The sequence below is a fragment of the Cyprinus carpio genome, chromosome B19, assembly GCF_018340385.1.
Source record: "Cyprinus carpio isolate SPL01 chromosome B19, ASM1834038v1, whole genome shotgun sequence".
Lineage (NCBI taxonomy): Eukaryota > Metazoa > Chordata > Actinopteri > Cypriniformes > Cyprinidae > Cyprinus > Cyprinus carpio.
The window spans coordinates 28,148,358-28,157,661 of NC_056615.1; the positions used below are offsets into that span (position 1 = coordinate 28,148,358).

The following is a 9,304-nucleotide window of genomic DNA, read 5'->3' on the forward strand; positions in this document are numbered from 1 at the left end:
CCCCTGATTGTTATCACATTTGTCTTGTTTCTCTACTTAACTCTTGTCTGTTTTTGTGTATTTCTTTGTTTCGTTTTAGTAAGCTGTTCTGCATTTGGATCAAACTGCCCCTCATTTCTAAATCATTCTGGTGTGGCACACACCAGCAAGATCATTAAATAATCATATAAGTAAAAGTAGCTCCTTTAAGTAATAGTTTAGTCAAAATGGAAAATTACTAACTATCAAGTTAATGAACTGCTGATTTCTCTGTTTTTTCAGTGACAACAGAACAATGAAGACTGAGATTTTAAATATCACTGTCTTAGACTGCAAAACAAATGTTTATACATGACTCAAATGTCATAATGCAGATTTTACAATGCCTCTTGTGAAGAGTACAGCTTCATCTTCAGAATTTAACACAGAATTAAAGAATGTATGAATACATATGGTTTAATACTGCAGTCAGATTTATTTATTATTACAGTTTATTTACAATAAACATTTAAAGTTAACATGAGATTAAATTACATAAAAAATGTTTGTTGCTTGCTTGCGTACACAAACAGACCAAACCGATAGATGCAAAATCATAAAATCAATATCAATAAAATCAATATCATTGAGTTAAAAAAAAAATACACAAAGGATTTCAGAGCCAAAACACATTTTGAACGAAGAGTTAATTAATATAATAGATGTATTTATCATGAATACAAGTGAATATCAATAAAAAATTGTGTTACTTAATGTCATTATCCTTTTCACCACCCCGTGTATAGATCAATCAGCCCCCTTTCGTGAAGTTCTAAAATGGTTTTAAGCGCAATCCCGCCACTGTGTTTACCAGTGCGCTTCAAAGACTTGGGTGTTTGTTCGAAATAGGGGTGCCAGGTGCCTTTACTGTTTGCACCAAAGCCAAACGCATTTACCTAAGCAAAGTAAAACAAACAAACAAAAAACACATCAGCAAAAGTAATGTTAATGCACAGCACACAAACCCCAGAAAGTACCTGCTAAAAGCTTTACCTCATCACAAATGTGCAAAGCGTATATAAGCACAAGAATACCCGTAGATGGATAAGATCTTCGAGACTTAATGTGCCATGTATTGTGCACATAATGCATGAAAGCAGCGTGCATAACCATCACCTGAAAGAATGAGAAAACAATTGTAAGCCACTTTAGAAAATACAAAGGGGTCTAAAAGAAAATCTGGGACTCAGAACCTGACACCTTTTAAACAAAGAAATGTTAAGATGTAAAATGAAACATTTCTGCACAAGCGTTTACAACATCAAGTATTATGGTGATGCTAAAAGGTTCCCATTGAATGTATCGTACAATTATCTCATGCCTAGTCTATGTATCTTAACATTGGTCTCCATAGCTAGGTCTCCTTGGTGAAGTTTGTAAAGACAAAGTGCACTTTCTTCTGTCCAATTATGACAATTCGAAGGTCTTTAAATGAACTCTTTTATTGAAAGGTTTATTGAAAAAAAAAAACTGAAGATACTGATCTTACTTTGTCCTTGTTGGCTTGTAGCTTGTCTATAACCTTAAACCATGTTCTGTTAAGTAATACAATAAGAGAAAAGGGTTCAAAACAATTCAAGAAATCATTGACAATTAAAATATATCTACATGTCATTCAAAATATGACTTACAAAACCACTGTCCCACCTCAAAATCAAAAGAAAGACATTTTGCTTATATAAATAAATTTATATATATGTGTGTGTGTGTGTGTGTGTGTGTGTGTGTGTGTATGTATATATATGTATACGTATATATATATGTGTATATATATATATATATATATATATATATATATATATATATATATATATATATATACACATATACATATATATATATATATATATACACATATACATACACATATATATATATACATATACATATATATATATACACATATACATACATATACACATATACATATATATATATATATATATATATATATATATATATATATATATATATATATATATATATATATATATATATATTCTTATATATATATAGTGGCGGGGTGAAGTAGGACACGACACGAGGATGAGGGTAAGTTCCCCGAAGGGTGGATTTTATTAACTGAACAGGCGTCTTGTCTGTGAGGTGCTGCTAGTGCAGTGTGGGTCCGTGCTCTCCCGTGGCGGTGGGGCTGGCGGTCACACGCTGCTGTCTAGAGGCAGAGGAAAAGAAAAAGTTAGGCGGCTCTTGTGGAGACATCTCTCACCTCTGTGCCCGCTTGCGGGGTTTAAATAGGCAGCGGCTGATGGCACGCAGGTGTGGCCGCTCAGCCCGTGATGAGTGGGCACAGGTGTGCCTGTGCTGTTGCCAGGGTGACGCTGATGAGTGCTCGGGACACGCGTCACAATATATATATCAGTACTCAACATTTGAAGTGGATCAAAACCTTTCATCAAAGTTGTCCTAAACCCCTAAATACAACAATATCGGTCTTGCCTTAGGACAACGTTTATGACCTTTTTTGATCCACTTCAAATGTTGACTACTGTGTGTATATATATATATATATGTATATATATACACACACACTCACCTAAAGGATTATTAGGAACACCTGTTCAATTTCTCATTAATGCAATTATCTAATCAACCAATCACATGGCAGTTGCTTCAATGCATTTAGGGGTGTGGTCCTGATCAAGACAATCTCCTGAACTCCAAACTGAATGTCAGAATGGGAAAGAAAGGTGATTTAAGCAATTTTGAGCATGGCATGGTTGTTGGTGCCAGACGGACCGGTCTGAGTATTTCACAATCTGCTCAGTTACTGGGATTTTCAAGCACAACCATTTCTAGGGTTTACAAAGAATGGTGTAAAAAGGGAAAAACATCCAGTATGCAGCAGTCCTGTGACCGAAAATGCCTTGTTGATGCTAGAGGTCAGAGGAGAATGGGCCGACTGATTCAAGCTGATAGAAGAGTAACTTTGACTGAAATAACCACTCGTTACAACCGAGGTATGCAGCAAAGCATTTGTGAAGCCACAACATGCACAACCTTGAGGCGGATGGGCTACAACAGCAGAAGACCTCACCGGGAACCACTCATCTCCACTACAAATAGGAAAAAGAGGCTACAATTTGCACGAGCTTACCAAAATTGGACAGTTGAAGACTGGAAAAATGTTGCCTGGTCTGATGAGTCTCGATTTCTGTTGAGACATTCGGATGGTAGAGTCAGAATTTGGTGTAAACAGAATGAGAACATGGATCCATCATGCCTTGTTACCACTGTGCAGGCTGGTGTGTGGTGGTGTAATGGTGTGGGGGATGTTTTCTTGGCACACTTTAGGCCCCTTAGTGCCAATTGGGCATCGTTTAAATGCCACGGCCTACCTGAGCATTGTTTCTGACCATGTCCATCCTCTGATGGCTACTTCCAGCAGGATAATGCACCATGTCACAAAGCTCGAATCATTTCAAATTGGTTTCTTGAACATGACAATGAGTTCACTGTACTAAAATGGCCCCCACAGTCACCAGATCTCAACCCAATAGAGCATCTTTGGGATGTGGTGGAACGGGAGCTTCGTGCCCTGGATGTGCATCCCACAAATCTCCATAAACTGCAAGATGCTATCCAATCAATATGGGCCAACATTTCTAAAGAATGCTTTCAGCACCTTGTTGAATCAATGCCACATAGAATTAAGGCAGTTCTGAAGGCGAAAGGGGGTCAAACACAGTATTAGTATGGTGTTCCTAATAATCCTTTAGGTGAGTGTATATATATATATATATATACACTCACCTAAAGGATTATTAGGAACACCAAGACCAAACTAGAGGCATAGAGACCCACAAACAAGCAACAACAGAGATCAGCTGCAGTAAAGGCCTGGCAAAGCATCACAAAGGAGGAAACTCAACATTTGGTGATGTCTATGAAGTCCAGACTTAAGGCAGTCATTGCCTGCAAAGGATTCTCAACAATATTTTTATTTCATTTGAATTATAAAATTTTATTTGATCATTTTTATTTGTCCAATTACATTTGAGCCGCTAAAAATGGGGGGTCTGTGTATAAAAATGGTTGAAATTCCTAAGAATTTTATTTTATATTTTTGTTTATCCCCTTGAATTACTATTTTCTATATATATATATATATATATATATATAGAGAGAGAGAGAGAGAGAGAGAGAGAGAGAGAGAGAGAGAGAGAGAGAGAGAGAAAGCGCTCTGAACTCTTTGTTTGCATGGGTCAATGTTTACAAATAGATTAAAAGAAACGGGACAAAATTAATCTTTACAATCTTTATATCATTATAAAGGTCTAATCCTCAAGCATCGACAACAGATCGCTGTTTGTATTTGTAAGGAATGTATTTGCTAAATTTGTGTAAGCAGTACACATCAAAACATGCATAATCAAAACGCAGTACATACCAGATTCGTCGTAATAAAGAGTCAAACACATCCACAGCTGTAAATCCCGGTTTAGTTAGAAAGATAAGGGTCCACTGAATGACATCCCAAAGAGCACTTTTAGTCCATTGAAGCAATAACATTGTAATATGGATAGTAATACCTTTGTTTACGTCTCAGTTCTTCGGGGACACTATTGTTTGTATACATTATGGAATAACTTACACTCAAAAAACTATGTATTGGTAGTAAAATACAGCATGGTGTTGTAGCATACAGTGTCACAAACAGAATGAGACCATCCACTAAAAAAAAAAAAGTCAAAGATACGCGGAATATTGTTTATTTGAATTCTGGTGCTTTCTCGTGATGCGCGCTGTGACGCACCTGTCATCTGATGGGATCCACTTTTTTATATGATAGTGCACCAGAACACTCACTACACACCAGCTTATTGGTGGAGAGTAGACAGAGTGATGAAGCCAATCAGAATATGGTGATGATTAGGAGGCCATGATGGTCAGAGGCCAATGGGCAAATTTGGCCAGGACACCGGGGTTACACCCCTACTCTTTTTCAAAGGATATCCTGGCATTTTTATTGACCACAGAGAGACATGACCTCAGTTTAACGTCTCATTCTAAGGACGGTGCTTTTTTTTACAATATAGTGTCCCCATCACTATACTGGGGTGCTAGGACCCACACAGACCACAGGGTGAGCACCCCCTGCTGGCCTACCTAGCACCTCTTCCAGCAGCACCTGGTTTTCCCAGGAGGTCTCCCATCCAGGTACTGACCAGGCTCAACCCTGCTTAGCTTCAGTGGGCAACCAGTCTTGGGCTACAAGGTAATATGGCTGCTGGTTTTTTAATTAGTTAAAGTTACCATTCAAAAGTTTGAGGTCAGTAAGATTTTTTGTTCTTATCCAGAAAGAAATTACCCACATAGCAAATGTCTTCTGGCCCAGATCCGGGCCACACAATCACTTTTCCCTCGGCCCAAGTGCCGCAAAGAATGACGGCCCTGAAGTGGCCCAGAACTGGATTACAGACAAGGGCCACACATGGGCCATAACCGGGCCGAATCTCAGCCAGTTAATCACCCTGAACTGTCCCTGAACTGGGCCAAAACAGGTTTTATTATTGGTGCCAATTCTCAGCCTTAAGTAAACCAGAATCTCCAAATCTGAGCCACACCTGAGCCTTATATAGCCCAGACCCAACCCACACAGCAAGCAGTTTGTTGGATTTCATGCGGGCCAGATGTGGGCCGGATCTGGACCAACACTATATTGCTGTCTGGGAATACAGAATCTTAATATTTCAGATTATTGCCTTGTATATTACTATAATCACAATTATTCATTTTGTGACATGCTTTGGTAAACCAGACAGCAACATAGTGTTGGCCCAGATCCGGCCCACATCTGTACATTAATGTACACACAAACTATGCCAATAAAGTACATTGAACTGAATAGAAAATCAGACTTAAAACTCACACATCATGTAACTGTGCAATTAAAAAAAAAAATAAATAAATAAATAAATAAAAACTTTTGCATTGATTTTTCTATTTATTTTTATAAAGAACAAATCAACCAATAAAGAGTGAGTATATAAAGAATGCATTCTAAAAGAGAAACGTAACAGATAGACACATGTAACTTAATCATAATAATTTATTACAGGTGTGTCAAAGAGCAGTACCACAGTAGTACAAATGACGATACATTGCAGTTGCAGTCCTCTCTGGCAGAATATAATAATAGTGCGAGGGAGCAGGGAATAATCTAAATTGTTAAAAGTGCTGAAAATACTATCCCGATCCACTCTGTTAAGGCGCGCGTTTCACATTCAAAACACGCATCACCGGAAAACACGGCATGTCGCAATCTATGACGAAACCGGCGAGAGTCAATGAGCGTTTGATATCGCTGCCGTAAAACTTGTTGTAAAACTTATTAAGGCACGTTTTTTAAATTGTTACTATAGTTACAGAGGAAGGAGATACATATCGCCGACGAATGAATGCGGTTTGAATTTGGATCTGTTCTGTTCCTCACACCAAGCATCGAATGGATACAGAGGATTTAAATAAAAAATAAAATACTTTCATGATCATTTTATTTAATGCTTGTGCATGACAGCATACTAATAATAATGATGTGCCTCATGGTAAACCAAATAAGTATTACATGATGGTTAAATGATCTCTCTCTCTCTCTCTCTCTCTCTCTCTCTCTCTCTCTCTCTCTCTCTCTCTCTCTTTTCATGTAAGGATTCTAAGATTATTTGTACCAAGAATAATAATATAAAATTTTATAAAATTTTAATTAAGTGCAGTTTAATGCACTTAACTAATTTGCTTAATTTTGAAATGATAATGTTTCATTCTGTTTTGACTTGCCATTTCAAAGACTACATATTAACAATACTAAACTTCGTTAAAAATGTATGTGATCATTTAACCATTATCATGCATCTTGTTTATCATGGGTCACATAATATGCTGCCAGATCATAGCCTGATTTGGGCCACATATCACCTGACTGATCTGGGCCACACTCCTCCCACCAACAATCGGCCCTCATATTGTTTGACAGATCCCCGCCCTGCCGTCATTGCCACACATGGCCCAGCTCTGGCTGAAAGGGTACATGCCATTGCTGACAGGAGGCCAGCAGTGCCAGCTTGAGGCCACATTTGGGCCAAGTCTGTTTGCTATGTGGGTAACTGTAGTGTACATATACACACACACACACATATATATATATCTATATATATATATATTATACTATATATATATATATATATATATATATATATATATATAAATATCTACATTTCATATTTGAAATAAATACACATATCATTCTTCCTTGTTCTCCTTTTAGAGTCAAGAATTTAAAGAACTGACTTCTATTTAGTGTGAATATGAATGGAAGTGGCCACACCTAAAATATTTAGATTAAAATGAACTGAAATGAAATTTGAAGAAATTCAAAAGTGTCACGCAAGAATTCCCTTGACACAACACAATGGACCTTGTAAATACACTGGAACAGAACTTGTTTTTTTGTTGTAGTTGTTTGTCTACATTTTGAAGATGTCAGGGTGCTTGCACAATGAATCAGCAAACTAGAATTATTTCTGATTAATCGTTTCACACTGAAGACTGAAATAATGGCTCCATGGAAAAAAAGGTGGTCTTAGACATAATTTGGAAGCATTCTCAATTAAATTCTGAATTTCACACAGTCCAGCTTACTGTACATTGAAGTGGGCTGAAGTATTAAATGAGAAACACACTAAGCAAATACCTGCCACCACTTAAAGATGTGGTTAGGGAGGACGCTGGTATTGAGAGAGAGCACTGGTGGGACATCTTTTCTGAAATGTTCTGCAAACCACTCGTCGTCACTCGCAGCCAAACAGCGCCCCATACAGGCACAGGGTTCTTCATGAAAGAGCCACTCCACTAATGTTCACCAAATCTTTAAAATGTCCATAAGGAACTTTATGTATGGTCACAGTAAAGATGGTAGCACTTAACAGAACCAAGATGACCTTTATATATTTACACCAGCACATTTTGAATCCTTGAGGGGCTTCTACAGTTCTACTCTCTGATGTTTAGAGAGAGGTTGAGGTAATTCCAGGTGATTCTTCTAGCACCTTTCTGTACCTTATCATGAGATCAGCTGCAAGAACCTGAGCGATAAATGACAATAAAAACATTTATTTATAGGAATAAAGGGTTAGAGGAAGAGTAGTACACTGACTTTTCATGCATGTTCTACATCAGCAGCACCACACGCATGCATCGTTTACGTGATTGAATGGAGGTGGGTTTGTAAGGACACCAGGGTGAGTAATTAATGACAGAATTTTCATTTTTGGGTGAACTATCCCTTAAAGTGAAAACGAAGCAGTCAGTCAAGTTTACATTATTTAGTAAAATAACTTACATTTTAATATATATGATTAACGTTACCGTTTTAAAGCAAAAAGCTTGTTTTGTTATAGCTTTTGAAGCAAGGGCGCCGGCATCTTCCAGTACCACTGCGTATAATGTCACGGGGTTGGTTAGCTCTGATGGCCAGTGAAGTAATATAAGCATTTCTTTACATTTTGAACACACACTTGTTTTGAAATGGAGGAAGATGACCTTGAAATATTGTTAAGTCCATAATAAGTGCAATTGCCTATGCATTTGAGCCATATATGGCGATGGGATCGAGCAGTGGCGCCCCCAGAAAATTTTAATAGGGGTGGCCAGATGAGGCCACAGTAAATCTTGGGGTGGGACATCAAAATAAAGAAAAAATATTAAGGGTTTGCAATATTGATAATAATAATAATAAAAAAAAAGATATCTCTGTGATTTTGATAACGATAATTAGACAATATTTTGCTGAGTGTGTTATTGTGCTGACATCTTATTTCTAACTGTGCTGACAGCTGACTCCTATTTTTTTTTTGTTTTTACTTTTACACCATTTTTCTATAAGTGTGCACCATCATTTAGGTAAAATACTTGCTTTTGGGCTGTTACCAAGCAAATGCAATCAGTATCAACAAAATTGATCTTTGCAATGTAGAGAAAACAGAAGCTGCATCTGAAGTGCCATTTAGAAGTTTTTACACACTGTTTAATGCAGCTCTGTGGGACATGGAATACTTTAACCTGCAGTTACACATTAATAAATAATGTTTTGATATTTTAAACATAAAACATTGAAAACTGATGTTTGAAATTATTTAAAAAATGAAAACGTACCTTAACTGTAAAATGAATGGTTAATAAGTTAATAAGTGAGTCATTGCGATTGAACCAAATCATTTAAACGGTTGATTCATTCAGGAACGAAACACTATCATGTCACTCAGAGACG

At 37.1% G+C, this 9,304-nt stretch overlaps 1 long non-coding RNA gene across 1 annotated transcript; it reads right to left on the minus strand.

The window, feature by feature from the left end:
- Nucleotides 1-452: 452 nt before the first annotated feature.
- On the minus strand, nucleotides 453-2,192 carry LOC109098206. Its single transcript, XR_006157307.1, has 4 exons — nucleotides 2,102-2,192; nucleotides 1,508-1,553; nucleotides 1,012-1,134; nucleotides 453-914 (listed from the first exon to the last, which is right to left on the minus strand). It is a non-coding gene; the product is annotated as an uncharacterized LOC109098206 (long non-coding RNA).
- Nucleotides 2,193-9,304: the final 7,112 nt, after the last annotated feature.